This window comes from Chionomys nivalis, chromosome Y (genome assembly GCF_950005125.1).
Source record: "Chionomys nivalis chromosome Y, mChiNiv1.1, whole genome shotgun sequence".
NCBI classification, from domain to species: domain Eukaryota; kingdom Metazoa; phylum Chordata; class Mammalia; order Rodentia; family Cricetidae; genus Chionomys; species Chionomys nivalis.
This window is the reverse complement of record NC_080113.1, coordinates 2,055,957-2,071,248: the sequence shown is the minus strand read 5'-3', so window position 1 is coordinate 2,071,248 and position 15,292 is coordinate 2,055,957.

Below are 15,292 nucleotides of genomic sequence, written 5' to 3'. Positions count from 1 at the left end.
CACAAATCCAGCCTTACAGAAAGTAATAGAAGGAAAATCACTAACCAAGGAGTCCAACAATGACCACAGTAACTCAGACATCTAGAGAACATTTACCAGCACATCTCAAAGAAGGGAAACACACAAAATCTACTACTAAAAAATGACCGGAGTTAACAAACACTGGTCATTAATATCACTTAATGTCAATGGACTCAACTCACCTATAAAAAGGCACAGACTAAGAGATTGGATACGAAAACAGGATCCAACATTCTGCTGTTTACAAGAAACACACCTTAACCACAAAGACAGGCACCTACTCAGAGTAAAGGGCTGGGATAAGGCTTATCAAGTAAATGGACCTAGGAAACAAGCAGGTGTGGCCATACTAATTTCTAACAAAGTTGACTTCAAACTTAAATCAATCAGAAGAGATGGAGAGGGACATTTTCTACTCATAACAGGAACAATTCATCAGGATGAAATCTCAATCCTGAATATCTATGCCCCTAATATAAAAGCACCCACGTACGTAAAAGAAACATTGTTAAAACTCAAGGCAGCCATCAAACCGCACACATTAATAGTAGGAGACTTTAATACTCTTCTCTCACCAATGGACAGGTCAATTAGACAGAAACCTAACAGAGAAATAAGAGAATTAATGGAGGTAATGAATCAAATGGACTTAACAGACATGTATAGAATATTCCACCCAAATAGGAAAGAATATACCTTCTTCTCTGCAGCTCATGGAACCTTCTAGAAAATCGACCACATACTCAGTAACAAAGCAAACATTCACAGTTACAAAAAAATATTAATAACCACCTGTATCTTATCAGATCACAATGGATTAAAGCTAGAATTCAGCAACAATGCTACCCCCAGAAAGCCTAAAAACTCATGGAAACTGAATAGTCAACTACTGAACCATACCTGGATTAAGGAAAAAATAAAGAAAGAAATTAAAGTCTTCCTTGAAGACAATGAAAATAAAGAAACCACATACTCAAACCTATGGGACACTATGAAAGCAGTCCTGAGAGGAAAATTCATAGCACTAACTGCCCACTTAAAGAAAACAGAGAAAGCACACATTGGAGAATTAACAGCCCACCTGAAAGCTCTAGAAAAAAAGAAGCAGACTCACCTAGAAGGGGTAGAAGACTGGAAATAATCAAACTGAGGGCTGAAATCAACAAAATAGAAACTCAGAAAACAATTGAAAGAATCAATGAATCAAAAAGCTGATTCCTGGAGAAAATCAACAAGATTGATAAACCCCTATCCAAACTAATCAAACGGCAGAGAGAGAATTTTCAAATTAATAAGATCAGAAATGAAAAGGGAGACATAACCACAGACACAGAGGAAATTCAGAGAATCATTAGATCTTACTACAAAAGCCTGTATGCCACAAAACTGGAAAATGTAAAAGAAATGGACACTTTTTTAGATAAATACCATATACCAAAGTTAAACCAGGACCAGGTGGACAACCTAAATAGACCTGTTAGTCGTGAAGAATTAGAAGCTGTTATCAAAAACCTCCCTTCCAAAAAAAGTCCAGGACCAGATGGTTTCAATGCGGAATTCTACCAGAACTTCCAAGAAGACCTAATACCTATACTCCTTAAGGCATTTCACAATATAGAAACAGAAGAGTCATTGCCAAATTCCTTTTATGAAGCTACAGTAACTCTGATACCAAAACCACACAAAGACACAACCAAGAAAGAAAATTACAGGCCAATCTCACTCATGAACATCGACGCAAAAATCCTCAACAAAATTCTGGCAAACCGAATCCAAGAACACATTAGAAAAATTATCCATTATGATCCAGTAGGCTTCATACCAGAGATGCAGGGCTGGTTTAACATACGCAAATCTATCAATGTAATCCATCATATAAATAAACTTAAAGAAAAATACCATATGATCATTTCATTATAAGCTGAAAAAGCATTTGACAAAATTCAACATCCCTTTATGATAAAAGTCTTGGAGAGATTAGGGATACAAGGGTCATACCTAAATTAAATTAAAGCTATATACAGCAAGCCGATCGCTAATATCAAATTAAATTGGAGAGAAATTTAAAGCCATCCCACTAAAATCAGGAACACACCAAGGCTGTCCACTCTCTCCATACCTCTTCAGTATACTTCTTGAAGTTTTAGCAATAGCAATAAGACAACATAAGGGGATCAAGGGGATTCAAATTGGAAAGGAAGAAGTTAAACTTGCATTATTTGCAGATGATATGATAGTGTACATGAGCGACCACAAAAACTCCACCAAAGAACTCCTACAGCTGATAAACGCCTTTAGTAATGTGGCAGGATACAAGATCAACTCCAAAAAATCAGTCGCCCTCTTATACACAAAGGATATGGAAGCAGAGAGGGAAATAAGAGAATCATCACCTTTCACGATAGTCACAAAAAGCATAAAATATCTTGGGGTAACTCTAACCAAGGAAGTGAAAGATCTATTTGACAAGAACTTTAAGGCATTGAAGAAAGAAATTGAAGAGGATACCAGAAAATGGAAGGATCTCCCTTGCTCTTGGATTGGGAGGATCAACATAGTAAAAATGGCAATTCTACCGAGGGCAATTTATAGATTCAATGCAATCCCCATTAAAATCCCATCAAAATTCTTCACAGATCTTGAAAGGACAATAATCAACTTTACATGGAGAAAAAAAAAACCCAGGATAGCCAAAACAATCTTATACAATAAAAGAATTTCTGGAGGCATTACCATCCCTGACTTCAAACTCTATTACAGAGCTACAGTAATGAAAACAGCGTGGTACTGGCATAAAAACAGAGAAGTCGACCAATGGAATCGTATAGAAGACCCAGATTTTAACCCACAAACCTATGAACAACTAATTTTCGATAAAGGAGCTAAAAGTATACAATGGAAGAAAGAAAGCATCTTCAACAAATGGTGTTGTCAGAACTGGTTGTCAACCTGTAGAAGAATGAAAATAGACCCATATCTATCACCATGCACAAAACTTAAGTCCAAATGGATCAAATACCTCAATATAAATCAGAACACACTGAACCTGATAGAAGAGAAAATGGGAAGTACCCTACAACATATGGGCACAGGAGATCGCTTCCTATGTATAATCCCAGCAGCACAGACATTAAGGACAACATTGAATAAATGCGACCTCCTGAAACTGAGAAGCTTCTGTAAAGCAAAGGACACTGTCATTAAGACAAAAAGGCAGCCTACTGACTGGGAGAAGATCTACCCCAACCCCGCAACAGACAAAGGTCTGATCTCCAAAATATATAAAGAACTCAAGAAACTAGACTTTAAAAGGATAATTAACCCAATTAAAAAATGGGGCACTGAACTGAACAGAGAATTCTCATCAGAAGAAGTTCAAATGGCCAAAAGATACTTAAGGTCATGCTCAACCTCCTTAGCGATCAGAGAAATGCAAATCAAAACAACTTTGAGATATCATCTTACACCTGTCAGAATGGCTAAAATCAAAAACACCAAGGATAGCCTTTGCTGGAGAGGTTGTGGAGAAAGTGGTACCCTCATCCATTTCCGGTGGGACTGCAAACTTGTGCAACCACTTTGGAAATCAGTGTGGCGGTTTCTCAGAAAAATTGGGATCAACCTACCCCTGGACCCAGCAATAGCACTCTTGGGAATATACCCAAGGGATGCCCTATCATATTACAAAAGCATTTGTCCAACTATGTTCATAGCAGCAGTATTTGTAATAGCCAGAACCTGGAAGCAACCTAGATGCCCTTCAATAGAAGAATGGATGAAGAAAGTGTGGAATATATATACATTAGTGTACTACTCTGCGGTAAAAAACAATGACTTCTCGAATTTTGCATGCAAATGGATGGAAATAGAAAATACGATCCTGAGTGAGGTAACCCAGACCCAAAAAGAAGATCATGGGATGTACTCACTCATAATTGGTTTCTAGCCATGGATAGTGGCCACTGAGTCTATAATTTGTGATCCTAAAGAAGCTAAACAAGAGGGTAAACCCAAGGAAAAACATATAGATATCCTCCCAGCTATGGGAAATAGACAAGATTGATGGGCCAAAAATTGGAATCTTGGGGGGTGGGGTGGGATGGGGAAGAGGGGTGATTGGGAGAGAAAAGTGTGAAGGAGAGGATGAGGGGAACTGCTGGAATCGGGGTGATTGGGGTTAAAGGAAGGTTGGATAGGGGAGCACGGAAACTCATACCTTAGTTAAGGGAGCCACCTAAGGGTTGGCAAGAGACTTGAATTTGGAATGGCTACCAGATGCCCAGGGCAATGTCCCCAGTTAGTTCATTGGGACACCTGAGGATAGGGAACCTGAAATTAACCTTTCCTATAATCATACTGGTGAATATCTTGCTTATCGCCATAGAACCTTCACCTAGCGATGTATGGAGATTGAGACAGAGACCCACACTGGAGCACCGGACTGAGCTCCCAAGGTTATAATGAGGAGCAGAAGGAGAGAGAACATGAACAAGGAAGTCAGGACCATGAGGGGTGCACCCAACCACTGAGACAGGGGGGCCGATCTATTGGGAGCTCACCAAGGCCAGCTGGACTGCTACTGAAAAAAACATGGGATAAAACTGGACTCTCTGAATGTGGCAGACAATGAGAGCTGACGAGAGGCCAAGGAGAATGGCAAGGGAACTTTCATCTGGCGATGGATTGAGAGAGAGACAGAGACCCAATTTGGAGCAACTGTCTGAGCTCTTAAAGTCCAAATGAGGAGCAGAAGGAGGGAGAACATGAGCAAGGAAATCAGGACCACGAGGCGTGCACCCACCCCCTGTGACAGTGGAACTGATCTATTGGGAGCTCTCCAAGGCCAACTGGACTGGGACTGAATAAGCATGGGTTGAAACTGGACTCTCTGAACAAGGCGGACAATGAAGCCTGATGAGAAGCCAAGGACAGTGGCACTAGGTTTCGATCCTAATACATGAACTGGCTTTGTTTGCGCGTAGCCTGTTTGGATGCTCACCTTCCTGGACCTAGATAGAAGTGGGAGGACCTTGGTCTTCCTGTAGAGCAGGGAATTTGGACTGCTCTTCAGTATCGAGAGGGAGGGGGAGTGGACTGGGGGGAGGAGAAGAGGAGTGGGGATAGGGGGAGGGGAGTGGGGGGAGGGGGCAATATGTGGGAGGAGGGGGAGGAAATGGGAAACGGGGAGCAGTTGGAAATTTTAATTAAAGAAGAATAAAAAAATGAGAAAAAAAAGAAGAAATACCCCTCCATAAATATGCCCAGTCATTAAAATACTTATTAACTCTAGATGTAGTCAAGTTGACAACTAAAAATAGCCATCCCATCATTATGAATATATTGTCTATTTATATAGAAATCTGTATTTCTACCTCATAAAATCCTCCAAGGTTGTATGGCCACAGATCTACTTCACTTCCTATGAGACTTTTCTTAAGTCGGGCAGGGATGCCCCTTCATTGGAATGTCAATCCTGTTCACTGCAATCTACACCACCAGTTTAACTCCTTGTGGGGGTGCAGGGATGTCACATTTACATGCTGATTTTCTGGTTTACATTTTGCAGGAATATAGAAAGGGCCCATCTTTTATAAAATAATGGGACACATAGTAGAGTTCATCCCATCACTCTGTTGGCAAAGTCTGTCTATGTAAAGTCTGAAAGCGGCATTGGGAAGTGTGTGACTTAGCAATGATGTGAAGGGATGGAGGATTCTGCAAATCCAATCACAGAAGGAAATATTGAGTAAGGTAGGTGGCCAACTGGCCAGTCAACTCCAGAGGAATAAAATGTCATTGTATCAGGGGCCATCATAATGCTCTTCACATCTGTCAAGGACCAATGTGGGGTAGATGCAGTGTGAATTTGCCTTTCAGCTCCTCAGAGTGTGGTTCATTTTCAGTGGAAAGAAAAGTATGGTCATGCACTGAGTTCCTTGGTTAAGATTTTAGACTTTGGCAATGAATTCAGATCTTGATTCCATCCTTCCTTTCTGTTGGAACTTTGTTAGACTGTGTAACATGTCTGAGCCTAGCTTCCTTATGTCTTAGGAAGAGAGGAGACAGGATTCAAAAGGCCAAATGAGATAGTGGACAGGGTTCTTATAGAAAGATTTGTTCTAATGTCATTGTGTGAGGCAGGCCAAAGTGATGGAGGAGGGCTGTATGTCTATAGGTTTATAAAGAAACTGCCTTGGCCCTTTTGATAGGACAGCAGGTTAGATAGGCAGAGTAAACAGAACAGAATGCTGGGAGAAAGAAGCCGAGTAAGACAGACGCCATGCCACCCCTCTTTGAGACAGAAGCAGCTTAAGAATCTCCCTGGTAAGCCAGTAGCTCATGGTGCTACACAGATTATTTGAAATGGCTTAATCAAGATGTGAGAATTAGCTAATAAGAGGCTAGAAATAATGGGTCAAGCAGTATTTAAAAGAATACAGTTTCTGTAAAATTATTTCTGGAAAAGCTAGCCAGAGCTGGAGACAGGTGGCAGGATGCAGCCTGCCATTCCTATAACACCAAAGAGCAGTCAAAGTTAAGATCAAAGCTCTGCCACTGAAATGTGTATAATATAAATTGGAAACACAGTTGTTTAAAAAGATGAGTGTAATATTTTATGGAAATGTATATGCATGAATGCAGAGGCCAGAATTAACCGTGGGTGTCTTCCTTAGTTACTCTCTGTCATGTTTAAGATACATCATCTCTTTGAACCTGGAGCTGACCAATTCCCCTTGACCAAAGAGTGAGACTCAGAGACCCAGGTGTGGCTGTCTCCTCAGAACTGAGTGATGTGTTTATATCTTTAATGCCGAGATTCTTGCACAAGTTCGAAGGGATCAAATTTATGTTCTTCATTTGTATGGAAAGCACCTTACTGACTGAGCCATGGCTGAAGAACAAGACAGTTCATTAAAAAGTATTGAGCTCTGAGCTAATATTCTGAATAGAAAAGGGAATGGTATGCCTTTAAAAGAAATGTTGGGGAGATTGAGATGAGAGACATTCAAACATGAATGCCTTTGCTTCCTCCCCTCAAGACTCCTGGTGGATGTGTCCAGAGGGATACTGAATTATCACAGCATGGGGAAACGGTGAACTGTGAAGTCTGTTTGTGCTCAGGTCTTGATATCAAATTTAGGGTGTAAATATATAAAAGTGTACATCCAAAGTAGCATGCTATGGTTGGTCTATCCCAGTAGTATATTGCATTTAAAAGCAGATGTTAATTTCTGTAGATGCTCATTTTAGAGGGGCATGACAGCAGATGCTCAAGGCAGAGGTGCATTGTTATAGATGCTTAAGGCAAAGAAATATTGCTCTAGATGTTAAGGCAGAGATACATCATTTTAGATGCTTAAGGCAGAGATTCATTACATGGGATTGAAATGGCATTCCATCTCCTGAGCTTTGACTTCCAGGATTTGTGGCTCATTAACCTTTAAAAATGCTTTCATTATCTTCCTGGAATTGGGACTTGGGGTTCTTCAATTTCAGTTACCACCTTTGTCTCATCACTGCCTATATTTCGCATAGTCTCAGTTTTTCTACTTTCTGATTAGGAAAGCCATCTTTTGCAGTCTTAGCTTCTTCCAGAATGTAACTGAATATATTCTCTGGAACTCTGCAACTCCCCATGGTGTTACATGTCTTAGCTTTGGTGTTACGTCCTCAGCTTCCATTGATGCTCAGAATTCTTCATCTGTTTCCTTGTTGATGCTAATGTGATTGTGGCCATGTATGTCATATCTCAAGCTGGATGCTCTATCTGTTTTTATTATTCCTGCAAGTGGTTCATGCACTGTACCTGAGATAGAGACTACTTGGGGGAGAAGACGAGCAAAGAGGACATTTTGATGCCCTGGTATTACAACGCCAGATGAGATGTTTCCCCAAGCAGCAAGCATCCTGTTCATATGATCAGAAGAAAGGCAGATGTGACAGTGTAGACTGACATCATAACATCCTGGAAGATGCATTTTTCCCCCAATTATGTTAGTTTTGAATCTTGCCCAAGGGTCCTTCATAAGCCATTTGTTACATCAGTGAGACTTTTTGTTGAGACTCTAGGGAGATATGCCTCCTTCTGCCGATGGTGAGGATAACTCCAGGGAAAAGGGTCATTTGTGCCACACTCTAGCTGGCCCTCTCAGAGTAGAAACTTCCAATGCTTGGGCTAGCTGCTTGGAGATTTTGTGGCCTAGACAGGAGTAGTGACTATGGAAAATGCTGTGGCTGTTTCCTACTTAGCTCAGGTCTCCTCCTCCATTTCAAAATCCTACAGGGTAGTGCTCTCATACTCCCTCTCCTTTTCTTTTATCTCTCCTGTGTGAACCCATAATTTTACTTTCTTATCTGACTCTGACCCTTCCATCTCCACATATAAAGTTCTTTAATGCCAATATGTAGTTTTGGTTGATAGACTCTATCCTGCAGGAAAACTACTTAGATAGGAAGTAAACAACTCAAATTAGCTATAGAGAGTTTGATAACCTGAGCAGATTCACAAGGCAATGTCCTCCAAACAGTATATTGGCAGTAAATATATAACCGAGCAATCATCACAGACAAATAGAGATGTTTAGATGAGGCTCAGATCAACTGAGCCAAAGATTAAAAAAAAACACTCTTCAGATCACTGATCTGCCTCAAGGCTGCACAGTGAATTTCAGGTTCTCAGCCTTACTGAACTATTAACCATGCTGGGGTGGGCTTTGTTGAACCAACTGCTATTGAGTCATTTCTACTGTAATTACTCGCTCACCAATATTCCTGTAAGTAACCCGAAAATTATTCATTGGTTCACCTAGTTAGACTTTGTCTATTGTTAGTTCCATATCTCTGGAGTGTAGCCAATTTATTCATGCAACATAGGTTTTACCCAGACAAGCCATCTCAGGATAGTCAATGAATCTGCAATACCCTTTGTTGGTGGAGGCCACTGATTAGTTAGTTTCCCGACCACCTTGACTTGAAATAATCACATAAAACCTATATTATTCACAACACTCTTTGGCCAATAGCTTAAACATATTTCTAGATTCCTCCCTTATTCTAAACAAACCCATTTGCATTTATCTGGATCACCAGTAGTTCATGTCTTACCAACAAATTTTTGGCAACTCCAGAGAAGGTGTTCTTCCATGGTGGTGTCTATGTGGCTTCTCACTGACCCTACCCTCTTTCTCCCATCATTGTTTACTTTTACCACCTAGGTCTATTCTGCTAAGCTACTGTCTGAAACAACATTATTGATTAGCCAATAAAAGCAAACATAGACAGAAGGACTTCCCAAACCAACCCTTTTTCCAATGTATTAATTCCAAGAACTGGTATAAAATTTTCTAATAAAATTTTCTAATAATAAATACTTGAAAGAGGTAGATGTGTATTCTCAGGATCTGGAATGAATGTGTTGGTGGGGACCCTACTTCGTCAAGATGTGCTAGGAAAGTTGGCTTTTGATATTCCTCAGTTTGTATCAGTTCTCTTACTGTCTCCATTGTTTTGTGAGCACTCCACTGTTTTCCTTTGTCTCTTTTGATACAGGGGTTTGCCATTGAATTTAAAGACCATCTTATCCTGAGATGACCCATTTTTGTGAATCTTAAGCTTCTATTTGCAAAGTAATATTTTTAAATTATGATCCCTCTCAGTGGGGGCTAAAACTTGGATATATCACTTTTATGTCCTGGTTTCCTGCTGTACTGTGTATTTACAAATTCTCAGGATTAAGACTGTGTTACTTGGCAGGAGTCACTACATATTAGGTGACCCTGTGTGATTGGTCTTTCCTTTGTTAAATAGAATCTTTAATGATCTTGAGAGAAAGGAAATGAAATGCTATTTCAATATGTTAAATATTCTTTAATCCTTGGGCATCTGTCCTTCTGAGGGTTGTTTTTGTTTTAATCTCATGTATGTACTTACAAAATGTAATGGTTTCATTCCATTTGCTATGCAAAACATTGTGGCAAATAAAAAAGCAAGCAAAAAGCATCAAAACAAAAACAACTTAAGGGAGAGAAGGTTTAATTTTGCCCGGCATTTCCGAGGGATTGTTTCAATAGCTATTGAAATGGCAGAGCAACAGAAGTCTGAGGCTCTCTGGCCACATTGCATTAACAATTAAGAAGCAGAGAGAGATCAGGAAGTCGGGTGAGTCTATAGATTCTTAGAGCCTATCTTCAGTGTCCACTTCCTCCAGCAATTCTCTGCCTCCTAAAGATTCGGCAACCACTTCAAAGAGCACCACCTGTTTGGGAAAAAATGTTCAAATATGGGAGCTTACGGGGGACATTTCTCACTCAAACCACAACATGTTCTATGCCAATAGATTCCAGAACTAACCAGTGAAAACTATTAACACCCATGATGGGCAGCTTGTTATACTCAGGGGGAGATAAATATTAACTCGTGAACAACTTGAAAATGGCTCCTGTAACTTTAGGCTGTCATAATTACATGCATAACATATAGGTATCAGGTCGGTTCATAATAATGCAACCTTAAAAGTCTAATCAATCTTAATATTTTAAAGTCTATTTAATATTTTATTAAAATATAATATTTTAAAGTCTAACCACAATCAAGGATCCTGCTTCGCAAGAAGCTGGTTTGTGGGAGAGAAGAGGCAATGACGTGAATAACACAGAAAAGGATAAAGTGTTCTCTAGCTTGATGAGCTGTTTGAGAAGCTGATCATTGAAGCTCGATGGGAAATGAGAGCAAGACCCACAGTAACAGCTTTATTGTGTCAGTGTGTGCAACCACAGTAGGCTGTGTGATCAAAGTCACCCTAAGTGTTGGGCTTCCAGAGTAGATTAAATGGAAGGCTAGTGTGTTCTGAGAGGGCTCCTCAGGGAGACATATGAGTTGGCATCAGCCCTCAAGCAATGGGAACAGGCCAGGTGTAAGAGACAGGGAGAGGGCTATTTTAAAGAAAAAGGATGAATTCTGGAATGAGCAACTATTATTCTCATTATTGATTCATGTCACAGAAACCCAAATCCACCACCTGCCTCTTTCAATTTGACTTGAAAGAACATGGAGAGATTGGTAAAAAAAATCAGAGATTTAAAGCCATTTCTTTACCTCTTGCAATGTACAATGCTTCACACAAAAATATTCTATATAAAAAAGCCCCACTCTTTGTCTATCTTTGGGCACAAATTTCCTTCCTGCCCCACATTGCCAGGAGCCATACAGGTAAGAACAACTTGTCAGGCAGTTTGGCTCTTGCTGTTCCTGAATTCTGTCCTTCTTTTTGCTGGTAATTTGGATGTTTATTGTTTCATGTTGTGTTGGAGATGTGTGATATATTGGTCAGGCATACACACTGCTGTATTCTCAATCTTTTGTTCTGTAAACTTCATTACAATTCCAATATCAATTAGAGCATTTGTTCCTTTTCATCTTTGCCATTTCTAATTAAGAAATAAGAATCCTGGCACTATTTCTGCATATATCTGGGCAATCTTGGAGTGAGCCAGCTTGAACCTACATTCCTCTGGCTTCTCCCAGGAGCTGTGCACCTGCACTTCTTTCCCAACCATTTTATGATTTGAACACCTGTTGCTCTCCTTCTCTTTACAGAGACCTGGGCAGATATGGTTGCTGGTACCCATGACTTCCACAGATACATTATTTTCTCCTAGACATGTGCTCCCTGGGCATTCAATGATACTAAATGTATTTTTTATTTGACCTAAGTGTAATTAGATTGTAGGTGGAGAAATCAGGTAGATTGGCATGAATTGAAACAAGCTGCCAAGTTCAACTAAGTAACACACATGTAAGATTCAGTCCCAAGTAGGAGTGTATCTAGGGAGAGGTTATATGTGACAAGGATATATATATAACACAAGAGGGTCAACCTCTGCCAGACGTGTCCTAACAAATTTTCAGAGCAGTAATGGATGTCCATGAAAGGTAAATATTTTAATGAAAATCGGATAGGCTTTTTTATGTTATAGGTGTTTTACCAATATATTGATTTATCAAAATTACGCACCATCCCTGCCAACCTGACCCAACTTAGAAGCAGATAAGAGTCTCAGTTGAGGAAATGCCTCATCAGGTGTGTCTGTATGCATGACTGTTAGTCAAGTGTTAATCAATCCCAGTCTGCTCTGTGTAGCAACATTCTCTTGGAAGTGGTCATGTGCTTTGTATGAAACCTAGCTGAGTTTGAGGCTTCAAGCAAGTTAGCAAGTGGCATCCACTACACTTGTGCTGCAGGGACTGCTGGAATTTTAAAGATATAAATTAATCAACACACACAGCTTGGGTCTATATTGGAGTCAACAGTCGAGGGAGAGTCAAGTGTAAATGTAGGCTCTTTGGTATGGAAGAGAGACAGGTATTTGACTCTTCACTCTAGACCTGTCTTGCTGAAACTTTAGAATGTATCAGGGACATTAAAATGGAAATAACTGAAGTGCTTTTCCTTGGTAGTGTCTCTCTGCTGAGCTTAACTGACTATTCTTAAATACAGAGAGTTTTGTCTGGTCTTGGAGTAAGCATATCTCTTCCTTCATCTGTCCTACATAAGAGGGAAAAGTTAGAAGTTTGTGCCAGACCCAAAAAGCACCTAGTTGACAACTGGTATCAGAGGCCCCTGGAGGAGGGTATAATATCCTGTTTCACTCAGTGATGAATTTTCTTCCCCTGTGGCTGATTTGGTGGACAGTATGTTCTTTAAGATTTTGTTGAAGGAAAAAACTTCAAAATCATCTAAGAGTAAAACCCAAAGAGACATAGGAATGTTGCTGCTCTCCCTTAATTCGTTTGCTTCTCTTGCAGATGAAGAACACTGTAAAATGTCGGTGGTATCTATAACGGCATGTCTGTTAGCTAAGCATACCTCATTGGAGTTTTACAACTCCTGAGGCACCAGCTTACAAAAAATGCCTGCAGGATACTGTGGGGTTAGCACAGGACTCAAGGAAATTCTTAGGGAACTGGATTACTGGCCGTCTCCAATGTCTACTTTCTTCCAGCACCCTCAATTAGGAAGGTGCTTTTGTATCACCTACAGCTGAAATTTCTTCTGACTCTAAAAATTTCACATTATCTAGGACAAACTTTTCCATCTGACATCTTTTTTGGAATATTAGATGAGTTCCCTGAGGGCCATAGATATGTCTCAATTTTCACCTCCCAGTCCCAGAAGTTTCAATGGTACCTTACAAATTCAGGGCTCTCACTAAGTGTTAAAGTGATAAATAAGGTTTTGGCATATCCAAAGGCAGTAGAAAGGTCCTGAGGGAATGGAGCATGGCCAGATCTTTCCTTAGATCTGCTGTTTTTCTCCATGCTTTTCTCCTGAAAGTTCATGGAAGGAAATGTGACTGTAAGTCTCTGTTTGATGTCAGGAAGTTGTGAAAGAATGCTGGCTTATTGAGCTTGTGAGCACTTTTCCCCTAGATGATGGCTGTGTGATGAGGTGGGGATCATGCTAACTATCTTCTCAGTTTATCTGGGTCACCTATCAACATGAGTGTCCTGTGCAAGCGTTCTATGCACAGATCCCAGTGCGGTCTGATGAGGAACGCTAAAGGTACTGAAACATAATGTCATGGCCTGGGAAGACAGAGATTCTTTGAAGTCCTTTGTAAGAGGTTTATAAAAGACCCCAATTACCATTTTCTGTGGTACTGTGGGATCAAACTGAGACTTAGGCACTCTTTGCCTTTTATTCATTTTGCATGTGGTTTACTTACAGCGTATATGTGTGTATGCATGTTTCTTCATGTGTGTGGGTTCACATGCATGCATGTGTAAACATGAATTAAGCAGCATAGTGATCAATGTTGGGAGTCAAGCTCAGTAATTCTCTAAACTCAGTCATTCAAGCAGAACTTCTTAACCAAATATATCCATTGGCAGTGAGGCCAGACTCTTTAACCAGAACACCAAGTGGGTTTCTGGGGGATCAGACCTTTGATGCTTACACTATACCAAGCAGCCATCACCACAACATCCTAGGCACCAACTTTACATGAGATAAGGAGTAGCACTTATTGTGCACCCAGATGCTTGATGCGTATCAATTCCTGCAGTATTTCAAACCCCTTGGCGCTTGCGTCATAAACTCCACATCCTTCTGATGTGAAAACCATGTAGACCAACAAAGAGGTAGGACTGAGGCTGGGACTTGAGCCTTAGAGCTCTGATCACTATATTCAAAAGAGTGCCCTAATTTCTCAGTTAATGCAGCCCCTGCAAAGGCTTGTGACAGTGACTCCACTCTCTCCTTACCTCTTCAATATAGTGCTTGAAGTTCTAGCAATAGCAATAAGACAACATAAGGAGATGAAGTGGATTTGAATTGGAAAGGAAGAAGTTAAACTTTCATTATTTGCTGATGATTTGATAGTATACATAAGTGACCCCAAAACTGTACCAAAGAACTTCAACAGCTGATAAAGACCTTTAGTGATGTGGCAGCGTACAAGATTAACTCGAAAAAATCACTTGCCCTCCTATACACTAAGATAAGTATGCAGAGATGGAATTCACAGAAGCATCACCTTTCATGATAGCCACAAATAGCACAAAATATCTCGGGGTAACCCTGACCAAGGAAGTCAAAGATGTATTTGAAAACATCTCTAAGACTTTTAAGAAGGAAATTCAAGAGGATACCAGAAAATGGAAGGATCTCCCTTGCTCTTGTTTGGGATCAACATAGTAAAAATGGCAATTCACCCAAAAGAAATCTATAGATTCAGTGCAATCCCCATTAAAATCACATCAAAATTCTTCATAGAAATTGAGAGGAAGTAATCAACTTTATATGGAAAAACAAAAAACCCAGGATAGCCAAAGGAATTTTTTAAATTTATTTATTTATTAAAGATTTCTGCTTCTTCCCCTCACCGCCTCCCATTTCCCTCGCCTACCCCCCAAATGTACCCATCTCTCCTTAACACTAAGATCAATCATGGTTCCCTGACCTATGGGAAGTCCAAGGTTCACCCACCTCCATCCAGGTCTAGTAAGGTTAGCATCCAAATGGCCTAGACTCCCACAAAGCCAGTACGTGAAGTAGGATCAAAAACCCATTGCCATTGTTCTTGAGTTCTCAGTAGTCCTCATTGTCCACTATTTTCAGGGAGTCCTGTTTTATCCCATGCTTTTACAGAACCAGGCCAGCTAGACATGCTGAGTTTCTGATAGACCATCCCCATTGCCTCAGTGTGTGGGTACACCCCTCACAGTCCTGAGTTCCTTGCTCGTGCTCTTTTCTCTTTTTCCTCTGATTTGG